Genomic DNA, 15,059 nt, shown 5'->3' with positions numbered 1-15,059 from the left:
CTCAGCCTTCTTTATGGTCCAACTCTCATATCTATACCTAACTACTGGAAAAACCATAGCTTTGACTATACAGACCTTTGTCAGCAAAGTAATGTCTCTGCTTTTTAATATGCTGTCTAGGTTTGTCATAGCTTTTCTTCCAAGGAGCAAGCATCTTTTAACTTCATGGCTGCAGTTACCATGTGCAGAGATTACGGAACCCATGAAGATAAAGTCTGTCACTGTTTCCATTGTTTCATAACAGGGCCACCATCTCAACTGAAGCACTTGGGTCCCTGAGCCTAAAGCATTCAGTTAAGACATGCCCAGATTTCTGACCCCCAGAACTGTGAGCTAATCAAAGCTTGTTGCTTTAAGCCACTAAATTTGGGGATAATTTATTATGCAGCAATAAAGAATGAACACGGAATTTAAAACACAGTTAGCAGTTCTACCTCAGACTTTCCCTCGCTTTGAGAAATATTGTGTCACTTCACCACAGTGGAATCTACCTTTTAAGGATAAGAATCTTTATTGAAGATTAAAATTTTATACACAGGCCAGGACAGAAAATTAAAACAAATGTATGTGCCTCAGAGAAAATTGAGTCATGCAGAGACAGCTATAAAACAGAAGCCATGGGGAAAATATATAGAGGTTCCAAGTCAAGATATAGCTAGAACATATGTGCTTAATATACACAGTTGAATTTCAGTTTTGTTTTGGAAATTAAATAAACAGAACAAAACAAAACAAAATGAACACTCTGTTGTTCTCTGAGGTTATATGCGTTAGGAAAAAGAATATAAAATCCATCACTTTTGAGGCAAGCAAAAAACTGTATACTTGAAGTGGGCACCAAGCACTTGCATTGTAAAGGTACAGCTTCTTTCTTTCATTCATCTGCCAGCTCAGAAGCATCTGCAATTTTATTAATAACTTTAAGAACTATTATAGATTGCTCTTAATTTAAATGTCAACCTGTTCTCTCTATCCTCCAGGTTTTTTCCCTCTGTCTCACAATCACATTTATTGCTTGTGCAACCTCTATTTTTCACATTTGAAGAGGCTTCCTGAATCCTGATTTGTCCCTGCATGTACCCCAGGGGCCATGGGGTACATGCTAGTTTCAATTTTCCTCCATGCTAGTTTCAATTCAGGAAACGGTCTGCCATCATCACACCTCATAGGAGTGTGAGGACTTTTGTGCCCCACAGGTCACACAACTTCTCATCATAAATAAATAAGCCCTTTTTTGAAGTTGAAACTGCTTTCCTTTAAATGTACGCTTCTCTTGACAACCTGCATACAAGAGTAAGACTTTAATCTACCACTGGGAAAAGGCAACTATTAATACTTAGAAAATAACACTAAATAGAAAGCCAGAATTGATTTGAACAATACTACATATATGGGTGTCAGTTTCATATTCTCTAGAAATGTATTTGAACAATGTTTCACACTGATCTTTATTGTCATTTTATTCACATATTTGGGAATCCCTTCTTAGTATTTATGTTGTTCATTTCTAACCCTTAAAACAAACAAACTGCATGTTTGTGTTCATTCCCTTCTCTACAGCTGTTATAATTCAATATAGAGTATTATGCTCTCTTTAGGATCTCAGATAGTTTCAACAAAAAATATTGGAAAAAAAAAATACTAAATACAGACTATGGCTTAATTTTTAGTTTCTAAAAATAGATGTGAATAATGGATGTCTGAGACTTTCAAAATCTATACATTAATATGAGTCCTTAATATTAAACTTATCTATAGCCTATTTAAAAGCATAAACAGGCACATCATCTTAAAAGATTGGGACTGACATTGCAAACCTTACCTCTAAAACAACAGCTACAATTTGACACACAAAATTAAGGTTTTGAGTCAATTATGGGAGGGGAATCTAGAATGAAAAGAATGAATCTATTGCTTAGATTGTAAGCTTCTTAAGGCACGTGAGAGAAATTTGATAAAGTTTTCCTCAAACATGAGAAAGAACATTCTGGTGATTCAAAAGCACTGAGTGGCTTTAAACATTAAAATGTGTAACAGTTGGTCCTCTGAAAGAATCTGATGAAACTTATGTCAAGAATATTGACTTAATCATGTATTCTAGATTTTTATGAAAAAATATATAGTTTTGGAAATGCTTAAAAGAGAGTTGGACAACTAATGGAATCAAACAAATTTGGTGTTTCCTGTGTGTATTTTGAATTATCCCTGTAACTGCAAATTCCAGGCCCCTCCCACACACAACAGCTCTTCAATATCTCTGGAATCATCTTCCAAAACTAACTTCAAGCTCAGTTCACACAGGTGAACCACTCCTTATGCACTCACCATCCTGAGTTTCCCAGATATTACCATACACTGGAACAGGAGGACTGCTGTTATCCCATTCCACAGATGGCTAAGCAAAAGCCTGAGGGTTAAGGAATCCAGCAAGATCACTCACACAGTCAGTGAAGGGACCAGGGACCGATCCATGCTTGTCTATTCCCACTTCTTGGCCCCTATTACCTCTCCACAGGAAGGCCCTGCAATAACCCATTCACACCATGGGGGCCGCCACAGTTGTGTTTGGTGAACAGTGATAGCACCGGCCATTTATTTATTGCTACTTCATGCTCCATGAATTCAATACTTTGCCAAGAAATTCTCCAAACAAAAGTGGGCTGATCACAGTCATTGTGAACCTAAATGGGAAAAGAATCTGGAAAAGAATAAATATATGTATATATAAAACTGAATCACTTTGTTGTACACCTGAAACTAACACAAGATTGTTAATCAACTACACTTTAATATAAAATATTTTTTAGAAGAAGTCATTGTGTTTCTGTACTCTTCGATTCATCAAACGGTTTAGTCCCATCATTTAGATATTATCACTCGATTTCATTCATTCATTCAACAAATATGTACAGACTCCCTACTCTGTATCCAGTTTTGTACTGATCCTACAGATGTGATGATAAACCAGAAAGAAATGGCCTTATCCATGTGGAACTTTCATTCTAGCCATGAAGATAACCACAACTCAATAAGTGCCAGTCACTATTTAGCTATGATTGTGAAAGGTCTTAGGAAGGAAAAGTGTTGGATGCTAATTAAACATTATTTGGGACATTCAAGCTGTGATAACTTGAGAGTCAAAGGCAATCAATATAAAATTGTGTGGAGTCCAAAAGTGGCTACAACTTTGTTCATGAACAGGACACACTCCCCAAGTTTTCTCTTATGCTGCCTAGGCTGTTCCAGGCAAGCACTATATTTTGTTTTTCACTTGCTCAATCATGTCTGACTCTTTGTGACCACATGGACTGCAGCATGCCAGGATTCCCTGTCCTTCACCATCTTCCAGAGCTTGTTCAGACTCAAGTCCATAGAGTCGATGATGCCATTCAATCATCTCATCCTCTGTTGTCCCCTTCTCCTCATGCCTTTAATCTTTCCCAGCATCATGGTCTTTGCCAGTGAGTTGGCTCTTCACATCACGTAGCCAAAGTATTGGGGCTTCAGCTTCACCATTAGTCCTTCCAATAAATATTCAGGGTTGATTTCCTTTAGGATTGACTGGTTTGATCTCCTTGCTGTCCAAGGAACTCTCAAGAGTCTTCTCCATATAGAAGAATGGGAAAGATGGTGTATATCTATTACTGGGAAAATTCAAACTTAAAACATCATAAACAACCTACTAGATGCGTAGAAACAACATATCTGCAGGCTGATCATGACCCATGATTCAGCAGTGAGGCACTAATACATGCCCATTCCTGCCCCATGCAGACCTCCTACAATGTGTCTTTGGCTTAATGACTCCCCACTGGCCCAGCGAATAATTTCCCAGAACTGAAGTGGACTCTGAGAGTCTTATAATCACCCTTCCTTCCTTTCCCTTTCCTAGTGCCAGACTTCCACCAGGGTGTGGTGTCTCTCCTTGGCTCCTCTCGTCCTTCCTTCACAGACATTCCCCCAGTATCTCTCACACATTTTATTTCATCTGAGTATTTCTTCTCAGAGGGCTGACACAGACACAGGGGTTAAAGGCAAAATATAGATTTTCTATTGAAAGAAAAATCATAAACAAATACTGAAATCTGGTTGATTATATGTGTGTTGAAATCTTTAGAAGGACATGAAAATATGTTTGTAATTTACTTTTAAAGGCATCAAAAATACGATGCTGTGATGAATAGAAAAATGAATATTTGAATAGGATAAAGTACATATAGTAAAATGTTAACAGTAGGATCAAAGTGATAAGTGTATGGGTTTTTTCAAAATTACTGCATATTTGGAAATGTTCTGACGAGGCTACAAGGGATGACTGGGAGCAGGTGTGCTCAGCATGAGGGTACAGCATTGCGGCGGGAACATGACTTGACAGACTTTGCCCAGGGTGTGTGGCGGGGGGCTTCACCATTGTAGGGCCATTGAGATAAAGAGCAAAATCAGAATGCACCAAACATTGCAAATACCAGAGACATTCCCACTGGATTTGGCACTTATTTATAGAGCTTCAGAAGCTGTAAGCAAACCTAGATGTGGGCTAAGTCCATTCCTACATGAAGTGTCCTCACTTCTGGAATCACAGAGGAGATGCCGTGACCGTGGGTCTGATCATCTGTTCCTGATTCTTGTCTTCCAGGTGTGACTCTCATCCAGCAAGAACTGTGAGAAGAGTGTCCTTTGATCCACCCACTCTCCCTCCTGTGTACTCTGTCTGGGCTGTCTCACCTGACTCATCAGGTTAGTATGCTGCTGCTGCTGCTGCTAAGTCGCTTCAGTCATGTTCGACTCTGTGCGACCCCAGAGACAGCAGCCCGCCAGGCTCCCCCATCCCTGGGATTCTCCAGGCAAGAACACTGGAGTGGGTTGCCATTTCCTTCTCCAATGAATGAAAGTGAAAAGTGAAAGTGAAGTCACTCTGTCATGTCCGACTCTTAGCGACCCCATGGACTGCAGCCCACTAGGCTCCTCCATCCATGGGATTTTCCAGGCAAGAGTACTGGAGTGGGGTGCCATTGCCTTCTCCACAGGTTAGTATGGTGGGTCATCTTTGCACTGGCTCCACCCATCTGATGAGCCTAGCTTGAGGGTAAAGGCTGATTTTCCATTGTATACCCAGGGTTTCCATGGGGATGCCTTAGACTGTTACAGGGCTTCATTTCTACAGGGGCCTGCAGCCGCCAGACAATGAGAATCTGTCCTCTGTCCACAAGCTTATGAGACAGCCTCATCTGTGACAAACACAGTGCTGCTGGTGGCATACTGTTTTGCATTTTGCAGGGTTGGCCAAAATGTTCATTCAGGTCTTTCCCTAAGATATTATGGAAAACCCAAATGAACTTTTTGGCCAATCCAATAACAAGGTTAAGAAGAAGCTAAATTAACCCTGCCTCCTTGCCACCTCATCCTTACCTGGGCTTATGAAGGAGCCTGGATGAGCAGGCTCAGATCATGCTCAGCAATGCTGAGCTGCAGCATGATGTGAGAGCCTCAACCTCCCTCCACACGGGTCACCCTCAGTAGGCAACAGGTGGGTTTTGTCAAGTTACGTGTATTTTAAGGGACTTCCCAAGTGGCACAAAGTGTAAAGAGTCTGCCTGCCAATGCAGGAGACACAGGAGATGCGAGTTTGATCCCTGGGTTGGGAAGATACCCGGGAGGAGGAAATGGTAACCCACTCCAGTATTCTTGCCTGGGAAATCCCATGGACAAAGGAGCCTGGTGGGCTGTAGTCTATAGGGTCACAAAGAGTTGGACATACCTGAGCATGCACACACACACAAATGTATTTTTAAAATTGCCACCAGTATCCTCCCAGCCATCAGTCAGGACTCAGAAAATGGTGTTGAAGGAAGATGTGCCAGGAAAGCAAGGCAGGTCTTGAGGCAGGTCTTTGAACAGCATGATTGCTGGAAAGCAAATCGACCCACTGCAAAATTCACCCTCTTTCTCATGGAAGGTAGTTCTGCTTATTGGTAAGTTTATTCATATCATTCATACAAATGCTCCACCAAGTTGCACTGGAAGACAACTAAAGAAGGACATTTTCACAGCGAGATTACCTCATTAAAATCCTCCCATGGTGATGTCTGAGTCAATGGCGCCATTCACACATTTGAAATCAATATCCTGAAGACTGACAAGGGCTCAAAAACCTGATGGGGATGGAGCACTTAAAGACAGAGGAGTTTGGTAAAAGCAGACAAAGCTGTTAACTGGAAACTTTCGTACAGATTTTATGCCCTAACTCTGACTCTTTGGGAGGTTGAGAAGTAAATAATAACCAGGCAAAGCCACCTCCTCCTAGCCAGGAGATTTGGAAATAATAGATAGTGGATTTCATGCTGCTTTGAAAATTACTGGAAAAGAAAACTAACATCAGTGAAACCACCTTTACACACACACACAAACACACATAATACCAAACCAGCCTGTGGGCCCTGTAACTAGAGTGGCTGAACGTTATTACCCAGTGACGAGGGAAAGAAGGTACCATGTAACAAAGGACTTTCTCAAGACTGATAAATGTGAACTCGAACATCTCTAACACACAGGGCTGGATTTCAGTATGATGCTATAGAAATTTCCTAAATCACACAGTTAAAAGATATTTCCAGGTTGTAACACTATTCCTATACATTGATTTTTGACATAATTAAAGAAATTCATAATAATATATTTTTGCGGTTTTGGTGGTAAGTCACTTTAGTCGAGTTCAACTCTTTTTGACTGCATGGACTGTAGCACGCCAGGCTCCTCGGTCCTTGGGATTCCCCAGAGTAGAATGCTAGAGTGGGTTGCCTTTTCTTTCTCTAGGGAATAAAGTATTCTGAATATATTTTAAAGTTTTGCAGGCAAATTTTAGGCTCTAAAGTTAAAAACATCTTTTGAAATCATATATGAAATACGAAATGAAAGAAGTAGGAAAACATGGCATACATAAGAGGTTCAACTGTAAGTAATCATCATATTCTGACTAGACCTGAATGTAGATGATCACTTGTGTCAATCATGAAGATCCAGGTGAAATAAACTCATGTAAAGAACACACTGTGCATGCATGCTAAGTTGCTTCAGTCGTGTTCAACCCTTTGTGACCCTATGAAACATAGCCTGCCAGGCTCCTCTCTCCATGGAATTCTCCAGGCAAGAATACTGGAGTGGGTTTCCATGCCCTCCTCCAGGGGATCTTCCCAACCAAGGGATGGAACCCGAGACTCCTGTGGCTCCTGCATTTTAGGCAGATTCTTTACCAGTGAGCCACCAGGGAAGCCCAAAGAACACACTACTATATATAAAACAAATAATCAACTAGCCTACTGTGGAGAACTCTACCCAATATTCTGTAATTACCTATATGGGAAGAGTTAGTTCCTCAGTCATGTCCGACTCTTTGTGACTTCATGGACTGTAGCCCATCAGGCTCCTATGCCCACAGGATTCTCCAGGCAAGATACTGGAGTGGGTTGCCATTCCCTTCTCTAGAGGATCTTCCCAACCCAGGGATTGAACCCAGGTCTCCCACATTGCAGGCAGATTCTTTACCATCTGAGCCACTATATGGGAAAAGAATCTGAAAAATAACGAGTATTTACATATGTATAACTGAATCACTTTCCTGAACACCTGAAACTAAAACAACATTGTAAATCAACTATGTGCTGTGCTGTGCTCACTTGCTCAGTTGTGTCCGACTCTGCGACCCCATGAATTGCAGCCTGCCAGACTCCTCCATTCATGGAATTTTCCAGGCAAGAATACTGGAGTGGGTTACCATTTCCTTATAAAATAAAAGTTAAGTTAAAAAAAAAAAAAAAGAACTAGTGGAAAGACTAAGTCATATTTTCAATCCTGCAGTATTCAGCCATATACTAGAATCCACATTATACGTGTGGTCTTCTCTTATCTTCACGCGTGTCTTCTAGCCATCTCGTCTGAGCCCCAAGAGCATGGCTCTGGACTCAGGTCAGGTCAAACTGCATCACAATAACCTACAGGGAACATGAGTCTGGGTACCTCTGCATTTCTGCATTGAGTGATCTCACAGGCATCCTCCTTTTTTCTGGGCTCATTCATGTTGTTTAATGCCAATCAAGTCAATTATATAGAGTCAACCCTGAGAATCCTGCTGAATATGAACCTCAAAATAAGACATATCTCAAGCTTGATTTCCGTTTTTACAACTAAACTTTATCTGTCTTTAAAACCAGATGACAATATTGGTTAATTTAACACAAATAGCATCAACTAATTTAACTTAAGATGGTACTGTATCCTTCTGACATTTGGTATTTCTTTTCTTTTTTTCATTGTTTTCACAGTGTACACTAATGACCTTTGTTTAAACTTTCATGTTAGCCATATATAGTCACATCCCTGTTCATCTAAAATTCAACTGCATCCCTTTCTCTGGGCCAATATGGTTTGTCATTTCTTCCCTAAATTTCCAAAGAAATTAATTATACTTCTTTATAATTAACAGATTGCTGGCAGGTCAGAGACTAAACTCCAGAAGCTACTTACCACCAGTTCAGTTCAGTTCAGTCGCTCAGTCGTGTCCGACTCTTTGCGACCCCATGAATCGCAGCACGCCAGGCCTCCCTGTTCATCTCCAACTCCTGGAGTTCACTCAGACTCACGTCCATCGAGTCCGTGATGCCATCCAGCCATCTCGTCCTGGGTCGTCCCCTTCTCCTCCTGCCCCCAATCCCTCCCAGCATCAGAGTCTTTTCCAATGACTCAACTCTTTGCATGAGGTGGCCAAAGTACTGGAGTTTCAGCTTTAGCATCATTCCTTCCAAAGAAATCCCAGGGTTGATCTCCTTCAGAATGGACTGGTTGGATCTCCTTGCAGTCCAAGGGACTCTCAAGAGTCTTCTCCAACACCACAGTTCAAAAGCATCAATTCTTCGGCACTCAGCCTTCTTCACAGTCCAACTCTCACATCCATACATGACCACAGGAAAAACCATAGCCTTGACTAGATAGACCTTAGTCGGCAAAGTAATGTCTCTGCTTTTGAATATGCTATCTAGGTTGGTCTTCCAAGGAGTAAGCGTCTTTTAATTTCATGGCTGCAGTCACCATCTGCAGTGATTCTGGAGCCCCCAAAAATAAAGTCTGACACTGTTTCCACTGTTTCCCCATCTATTTCCCATGAAGTGATGGGACCAGATGCCATGATCTTCGTTTTCTGAATGTTGAGCATTAGGCCAACTTTTTCACTCTCCTCTTTCACTTTCATCAAGAGGCTTTTTAGTTCCTCTTCACTTTCTGCCATAATGGTGGTATCATCTGCATATCTGAGGTTATTGATATTTCTCCTGGCAATCTTGATTCCAGCTTGTGTTTCTTCCAGTCCAGCGTTTCTCATGATGTACTCTGCACAGAAGTTAAATAAGCAGGGTGACAATATACAGCCTTGACATACTCCTTTTCCTATTTGGAACCAGTCTGTTGTTCCATGTCCAGTTCTAACTGTTGCTTCCTGAGCTGCATACAGATTTCTCAAGAGGCAGGTCAGGTGGTCTGGTATTCCCATAGTGTGTGCTAAACTCTGAGATCTCTTTTTTTAAGGAGCATGTCACAGGGGACAATTACCTGAAAAGAATGATGTAGTCATGGAAATCCTCCTGGAGGGTTAGGTTTTGGGATTGGCAGAGGGGTTTACAGCACTCGGACTGTAAGGTCAGGTTTTATGTGTTATGTTTAAATAAATGGTACTTTATATTTTTATAACATATTAGATATAGCTTAACTTTACACATTCCTCACAAATGTTATCTCTGTGAGAATAACATTCATAATATATGTAAATATATTAATGTTATTTCCAATCTGGATCTCAGTTTCTTGTCCAAACTTCCAAAGACACTACTAGAACTTTCGGTTACCAATCTGATTCTTCAAGATCCCCATTTCCATACTCTGTCCCTTTTAAACAACAAGTTCTGCACTTGAGCTGGTTTCTGTGGCTTACGTTTTCTTCATCTGTCAATCAAAGACATCTCTCAGGCACTGTGAACAGCTTTACTATCTCAACGACTCATCTCTTGCCCACAGTCCTACCCTCAGCACCTGCCTTTTCCTTCCAAAGACTCATCCCCAAATGTAAGAACACTGAGCACCGCCTCAGAAGTCCGAGTGCTGTACACCCCTCTGCCAATCCCTAAACCTAACCCTCCAGAAGGATTTCCATGACTTTCCATTCTTTCCAGGTAATTGTCCCCTGTGACATGTTCCTTAAAAAAAAGAGATCTCAGAGTTTAGCACACACTGTGGTAAGTAGCTTCTGGAGTTTATTCTCTGAACTTCCAGCAATTTCTCTTAAATGGAGAAATAGAGGGTTAAAGTTTGAATATATTCCTCTCAAGTATTTTACCAGATAACACTGGTTTTATAGGATAACTTAGTTCTCAACCTGAGCGGAAGAACTTGTTTTCCTTGCAGAAGGAAAACACTGTGGCAGCATGGAGGTGCTTTCTCCCACAGTCAATGACTGTGAAGAAAAACCTCCATAAGAAAGAAATCCTCAACAGCATTAGCAATTAGTGGTGAGAAATAAACACTACTGCTGTTCTTTTCCCTAACAAGTATTGATCGATAATCCCACAAGTAATTTAACACATAAATCTTGAGTGAAAATTATATACCTGGAAATATGAAGGGAAGGTTAAGGAGACCACCGTTGATAGCTGCTTACCTGGATGCAGGATAGGAGGGTGTGTGTGTGCTCAGTCATGTCTGACTCTTTGCAGCCCCATTGACGGTAGCTCACCAGGGCCCTCTGCCCAAGAAAATCTCCAGGCAAGAATATTGGAGTGGGGTGCCATTTCTTACTCCAGGGGATCTTCCTGACCCAGGGATTGAAACCGCATCCCTTGCACCTCCTACATTGGCAGGCAGATTCTTTATCACTAGCACCACCTGGGAAGCCCACCTGGGATCAAGAAAGCTGCAGACATACCTCCTAGGTGGTTAGGAAGAGGAAACAACAGCAAATCCACATACTTCCTCTATTATCTTCTTTTCAGTCCTATTAGAAGCCAAGAGAGTAACTCAACTCTCTTGTTGTTGTTCAGTCTCTTAGTCATGTCTGACTCTTTGCCACTCCATGGACTGAAGCATGCCAGGATCCCCTGTCCTACATTATCTCCCAGAAATTGTTCAAACATGTCCATTGAGTTGGTGATGACATTCAACCATTTTATCCTCTGTCATTCCCTTCTCCTCCTGCTTTCAATCTTTCCAGCATCAGGGTCTTTTCCAATGAATCAGCTCTTCACATCAGATGGCCAAAGTATTGGAGCTTCAGCTTCAGCATTAGTCCTTCCAATGAATATTCATTATTGTTATCCTTTAGGATTGACTGGTTTGATTTCTTCGCTGTCCAAAGGAATCTCAAGAGTCTTCTATAGCACCAAAGTTTGAAAGCATCAATTCTTCAGCACTCAGCCTTCTTTGAGCTCAAGTTAGTGTAAGAAAAAGATGCATTGAAACATGTATAATATAATATAAGAAATGAATCGCCAGTCTAGGTTCAATGCAGGACACAGGATGCTTGGGGCTGTTGCACGGGGATGACCCAGAGAGATGGTATGGGGAGGGAAGCGGGAGGGGGGTTCAGGATTGGGAACACGTGTACACCCATGGCGGATGTATGGCAAAACCGATACAGTAAAAAAAAAAAAAAAGAAAGAAAGAGAGAAAAGAAAAAAGAAAAAGATGCTCTCCAACACTCTGGCTCAGAGATACCAAGGAATTACCAGGGTCTAGATCAGACTCAGGCAAAATCCTCTGTGAGACACTCTTTCTCTCTGAGCACCTGTAATCTAACATCCACGACTACCTATCATGACTATCTATTAGGAGAGGAACAATCTCTTCTAGGCATCTTGATGTTTTTACCTGAAAGTTGAGCTCAGCTCAGCTCAGCAACTGAAGTATTTTCTGAGGTCCCCCTAAGATAGTCATGAGAAGAGAAAGGACCTTAACTCAACCCACATGCCAATATAACTGAATTTTGTAAGTCAATCTCTTGGAGGAGAAGAAAGGATTTAGGAAATACCTTCTAACTTCAACTAGCCACAAGGACCCCATCCTCACATTAACCTACTCTCTGTGCTCAGGCTCAGATCCTGTCATGGTTCTAGCAATTTTTCAAGGGAGAGAGAAGGTATTCACTCACACACAGTATTTGTAATTCTCTTGTTCAAAAGTGAATATCAGAAAAGATGTCAATATTGTACCTGTGAGAATTGCATGCCCACAAAGAAAGTGAGAAGTAATATGTAGACTTAGAAATTTGCTTTTGGAACACATGCTACTCCAAAAGATGATTTTTAGAAGATACTAGCATTTGAGACAGACAGGCATGGGTTTTAAAGCCACTTCAGCTCCTTTCAGCTCCACAACTGAAAATGACTTAGCTCTCCAAGCTTTTGCATTATCTACTGAGGGACAGTCTGTTCTCCCTAGAGTGTCCTCATGAAAAATAACTAAGACCCCATGTTTAGTATCATGGGCTTTAGCACAGGTAAGACCATTTTGGGCCTGTAGCTTTCTCTTTGGGGGCTTCCCAGATGGCTCAGTGGAGGAGGAAATGGCAACCCACTCCAATACTCTTGCCTGGAAAATCCCATGGACAGAGGAGCCTGGCAGGCTACAGCCTGCGGGGTCACAAAGATTTGAATATGACTGAGTGACTGAGCACGCACAGCTTTCTTCTTAGCAGCACATACAGACAACTCTTGGTCTCAGTCTCTTATGATCACTGGGGTGCATTTTTGAAATAGTTGAAGAGTGATAAAGTCTGGACTGAACAAAGTTAAGTGGCCTCTCATGGATAAAGTTTTACTGACAAACACACAATGACATTATACCCCACCCACAAGAAATCTAGCTTAATTTGTTTGGGATGTGTATCCTGTCAATACTTTTTGAAAAGTTCCCCTAAGTGGTTTTAACAGAAAATGTCAAGAATCGTTGTTCTAACTAGCAGAACAAATCAATCAAACTGAAACCAAAAAGCAGGCTAGAACACAATACTACTTGGCAGTGAGTCTCCTCAGGGTCCAAATCCCCCAAAAGATGTCTTGGCCTAAAAATTATCCCTTCTTTTCTTTTGCTAATTGCTCCTGTACCCCATTCTTCTTCCTATAAAACCTTTCCATTTTGTGTAACCTCTTACAGGGTCCTTCTAGTTGCTAGATGGCCCTAGTCAAAAATTGATGAATAAAACCAATGAGATCTTCAAAAAAAAAGTCCCTGTGTGATGAATACTTAGCAAAAGGACTGGTTACAACATATGAACTCACAACTGTCACCCTCCCCATATGGGAAGACAGGTGAATGTACTCGTGATTTCTACCCTGGTCCTTGAGAATAGAAGTGAAAGTGAAGTTGCTCAGTCATGTCCGACTCTTTCCTACCCCACGGATTGTAGCCTACCAGGCTCCTCCATCCATGGGATTTTCCAGGCAATAGTACTGGAGTGGGTTGCCATTTCCTTCTCCTGGGGATCTTCCCAACCCAGGGACTGAACCTGGGTCTCTGCATTGTAGACAGACGCTTTACCATCTGAGCCACCAGGGAAGTCTTGAGAATAGATGTTCATCTAATTCAATTTCCCCTAGGTATTTGAAATTTAATTTTATATTTCCTTCAATACAGGGCATCTCTCTGTTAAACACAAACATAGAAAGCTAAATGGTTATAATTAATCAAATAAAAATGCATTTCTGAAATAAGACCATCATTGGAAGCAGCTAATAGCAGTTTATATCTTAGAAAGAGAAATAGAGGATGAATTTGAGAATAGTTTTGAAATAAAGAATTAAAATACTAAACAAAATAAAGAATCAAAATACTAAACAAAGTCCCATCAATTCTCTATTAGAGATTTATTTTTATGTGTAATGGAATATGTTCATGCAAGAATACTAGAGTGGGCAGCCATTTCCTTCTCCAGGAAATCTTCCTGACCCAGAGATCAAACCCAGGTGTGCATCATAGGCAGGTTGTTTACCATCTGAGCCACCAGGGAAGCCCCAATAGAATATATTCAAAGCATAATTGTTTTGCTAATAGTAAAACACTATTGATGTTCAGTAGAGCTATATTTTCATAAAGATAGCTGTCAACTATATTGCACGTGATTTCAGCAAATTGCTGAATAATGTAATTATTACTCATTTTAAACTGTATGAGTGTGTGTGTGTGTGTGTGTGTGTGTGTGGATGTACACATGGAAACCATATTCTAAAACTGGGTAAAGTGTCCTGAAATCTCCAAGGCATTATTAATTCCATGAAGAGATGCTGCAATAGGCTTTGTCATTTCATTGTGAAGATGTTATCTTGGCAACAGACTTCGTTGTTGTTGCTGTTTAATCTCTAAGTCATGTTCAACTCTTTTGTGACCCTATGAACTGTAGTCCACCAGGCTCCTCTGTCCATGGGATTTCCCATGCAAGAATACTGAAGTGAGTTGCCATTTCCTTCTCCAGGGGATCCTTCTTGACCCAGGGATTGAACCTGCATCTCCTACTTGGCAGGAGGATTCTTTACCACTGAGCCACCTGGGAAGCCCAGCCACAGACTTACAGAGATGTTAAATCTTGGTATGTTTTCAAATGGATGTAAGAAGATATTATAAAGGTAGAAGCATGGAAGCAACACTCTAAATGCTACATAAGGATCTATTTTCTCCCATGTGCTTTTATGAATTGGAAACTCTTTTTCTATAATTCAGTCTATTCTCTCTATGGTTTTGTACACATACAAAATCCATTAACAGAAATCTTTGTATGAGCAATTAATTAAATTTCTAATGTGCTCAATTAAGAAATGCGATGACTAAACATACACAATTTAAAGCCCATTTTTGATAAAATTAATTTGAAAATAGAAATAACAGATGTGATCTAATAAAAATATTGCTTGAAAGCTTAGATACAAAAGTGCTGATTGTCATAACTTTAAACTTATTAAATACCAATGATTAATAATGAACTTATTTTTTGAAATTCAATCTAAGCTTTCTAATTTAAAATGGTGAATTAA

Source organism: Budorcas taxicolor, chromosome 8 (genome assembly GCF_023091745.1).
Source record: "Budorcas taxicolor isolate Tak-1 chromosome 8, Takin1.1, whole genome shotgun sequence".
In the NCBI taxonomy this organism is placed as follows: domain Eukaryota; kingdom Metazoa; phylum Chordata; class Mammalia; order Artiodactyla; family Bovidae; genus Budorcas; species Budorcas taxicolor.
Note: the sequence above shows the minus strand (reverse complement) of the source record.